The sequence below is a fragment of the Macrobrachium nipponense genome, chromosome 1 (assembly GCF_015104395.2).
Source record: "Macrobrachium nipponense isolate FS-2020 chromosome 1, ASM1510439v2, whole genome shotgun sequence".
NCBI classification, from domain to species: Eukaryota; Metazoa; Arthropoda; class Malacostraca; order Decapoda; family Palaemonidae; genus Macrobrachium; species Macrobrachium nipponense.
In genome coordinates, this window is record NC_087200.1 from 113,650,899 (window position 1) to 113,654,366 (window position 3,468).

Here is a 3,468-nt window from a genome sequence, read left to right on the forward strand (position 1 = left end):
CCCCGGCATACGGGAGAAGTTTTGATTTTTAGGGCTTCGGCGTAAGAGGGTCAAGGAACATGCATGCTAGTATGAAACAAGGGATTTTTAAAAATTCTGCTAATTTTTAATTGCTAATTTCAGACTTACCAGGTAATCCAATTGTATAATTATTGTTTGAAACTGTTAATTACTGTTTGGGTTTAATTGGACAGTTTATGTATTAAGGTATTTCTGTTGTTGTGGGTTATTAAGGAAGAGGTGTAAATAACCGTTTATGACTAGTTGAGTTTGTATATTACTTGTTGTTGATTGTCAATGATTATTTTAGATGTTCTCTTGGAGAGTGGGGAGAATGAGAATGTGGTTAGTTGAAGTCAACCCCGTAGGAGATTATTACCTCTCCACCAAAGGATCGTTGTGTGTCCTGTAATCCATTATATATATATATATATATATATATATATATATATATATATATATATATATATATATATATATATATATATATATATATCATTTTTTAAGTAAAGAAGAAAAAAAACCAAGTCTGTGTTTCTTTACTGCCACAAGCTATCTAGGCAGTATGGAGAGTAACTTTGACTTGAAACTGATCCCTGAGTATGATGGCAGAAACGCACAATCTTTTATGGAGTGGCTGGAGAAGTTGGAGCTGGTTTGCAAGCTTCGGAAAGTTGATGACGTGGCCAGTGTGATTCCTCTGCGGCTTACAGTTGGTGCCTTTGCAGTGTACTTACAGTCACCCACAGCAGATAGGAAGAAGGTTGACAAGGTGAAAGAAGCATTGTGGGCTGCGTTTGCTGTTGATCCCTATGTAGCCTATGAACAGTTTGTCAGTAGGAAGTTGCACAGTGGAGAGGCACCGGATGTCTACTTAGCTGAGCTACGTCGACTCGGATCCCTGTTTGGAGGAATTTCTGAAAAAGTTCTTGCATGTGCTTTTGTAGCTGGACTTCCAGAGAGAGTTCGTCAGCTGTTGAGAGCCGGGTCTCACATGGAAGCCCTCGATCTGGAACAGATTTTGGCTCGGGCACGGGCGGTTCTGAAAGATGACCTTCCTTCTGTTTCAGTGGAAACATGTTTTGGCGCCACAGGAAGCTTGGGTTCTGTGCCAGTAGAAACAACAGTTCAGAAATGTCATGTATGCCTTGGACCAAATCACTTTGCCAGGGACTGTCTTGCTTGCAACCAAGTAAATGGTCGATTTCGGAGAAGGGTAAAGTGCTATCGGTGTGGTGGAATGGGGCACATTGCAAGGAGAGGAGGCATCAGCGCCAGCCTCCTCTCCCCAAACCCACTGAGTAAGGTGCTGCCAAGTACTGTTTTGAGTGTAGAGGGTCTTCAGTGTTGCGTGTTAGTAGACACTGGGTGTTCTCTAAGCATCGCTCATGAAGGCATGGAACAAGTGCGCAGTTAGCATGATAACTGTGAGTGGGCAAGAATGGGTGTGTGAAGGAATGGGCGTCGTGCACTTGCAGCTCAGTAATGGAGCTACTGCCAGCATTTCTGTATGTGTAACTACTCTAATGCCCCTCAGTTTTAAATTTCTTCTCGGCATGGATGGTGTGAGGGCTCTAGGAGGAGTCATTGTCGATACCCAGGGTGGTGTACGATTTGGAATGGAAGACACTTTTTTCTGCAGCTGCTGATGTGAAGGTGGGGGTGGATGAGCGTGATTTTAGTGCAATTTATGATCCTGTGATTAAATGTTGGACAGCTACATGGAAATGGTCTGAGGGCAAGGAGCCTGGCGTCCTGGAGAATGGAGTAAAGGCATATTCTTGTACCTCAGGAGGCAAAGGACCTGTATAAATCAGAGCTACAAAGATGGGTGAATGATGGCTGGCTGCTTCCTTATGATGAAGATAAATATGGACCAGCTAAGGGGCTTATTCCCCTCATGGCTGTTGTACAGCAAAATAAAAAGAAGGTGCGGCCTATACTGGACTTCAGAGAACTGAATATGTACATTGATGCATTTACAGCAGACTCGGATGAGTGCTCAGACAAACTACGTGAGTGGCGCAGGCAAGGAGTGAATGTATCTGTAGTAGACTTGGCTAAAGCTTACCTGCAAATAAGAATCCATGAGTCTCTGTGGCCATACCAGACTGTATATTTCAAAGGCCAGAGGTATTGCCTGACTCGACTGGGGTTTGGCTTGATATTTCTCCAATGGTATGAAATCTGTTTTAAACTGTGTTCTCCTTCAGGACCCAATTGTAAGAAAAAGGAACATCAGCATATATTGATGACATCTTGGTGAATGAAGATATTGTTAAGGCCAGCCGTGTAGAGGAGCATCTTAGAAATTTTGGGCTAGTATGTAAGCCACACCAAAGACTTGCTGAAGGGTCTCGAGCATTGGGCCTGAGAGGATTGAATCTTGCACTGGCTTGGAAGATACAAAAGGTGGAATTAATGACTGACTCATCTTCTGTGCATAGATGGATTTCAGATAAACTTTTAGGAAAAAGCAGATTGAAGACTAAGGCTGCAAGTGAAATGCTCATTAGAAGAAGACTAGGAATAGTCTTGTCATTGATAGAAGAGTGTGACCTCCAGCTTGTACACTTGTGTCGTTCTGCAATAATAAAGCTGACAGTTTGACACGTGTACCTCAGCGCTGGCTGAGGGACCTTGGTTCATGTCACCAAGATGCAAAACTTGTGTGTGCTTCTGTTGTCCCTGCCATTAGTAATGGAATTAAGGAGATCCATCATGCTGCTGGTCACCCGGGTGTGAGAAGAACTCTCTATTTTGTGAAGAAAGTCCATCCAGGAGTTACCAGGCGGCAAGTACAGGCTGTTGTCAAATGCTGTGAGGCATGCCAGTCAATAGACCCGGCCCCAATGAAGTGGCAGAAGGGTAGTCTGGAAGTGGATAGAGTGTGGCAGAGAGTTGGCATGGATATTACTCACTATGATGGATGGCCGTATCTTACTCTCATTAATTGTGGACCATCTCGATTTGCCATCTGGCGTCAGCTCCATTTTCAGACCAGTGAGAGCATCATCGGACAGCTTGAGACAGTGTTCTATGAACGAGGAGCGCCAGAGGAACTGTTAACTGACAATGACACTGCCTTTTTTTTCTTTTTGCAGCAAACTATTTGCTGACCTTTGCAAAAAGTGGTGCGTGCATCTTAATTTTAGATGTGCTTATGTTCCATCAGGAAATGGTATAGCTGAGAGATGCCATCGAACTGTTAAAGTCATTGCTGCAAGGAAAGGCTGTAGCATTGCAGAGGCTGTATATCTGTATAATTTGATGCCTCGTGATCCATGCTCAATGAACAAAGTGGTAGTGAGTGGCCCCTACAAAGTAGGTGATGAGGTGTGGGTAAAACCATCCAACATGCGATGCAATATGCAATTTGAAAGAGGCAAGGTTACGAGAGTTTTGTCAGAACAAGCTGTTGAAGTCAATGGAGTTCCGCACCATGTTAGAGATCTTCGTTCGTGTTCT

At 43.5% G+C, this 3,468-nt stretch overlaps 1 pseudogene; it reads left to right on the forward strand.

The window, feature by feature from the left end:
• The first annotated feature begins 340 nt into the window (after nt 1–340).
• LOC135218911 (uncharacterized) overlaps nt 341–3,468 on the forward strand; it is a 3,206-nt pseudogene continuing 78 nt past the window's right edge.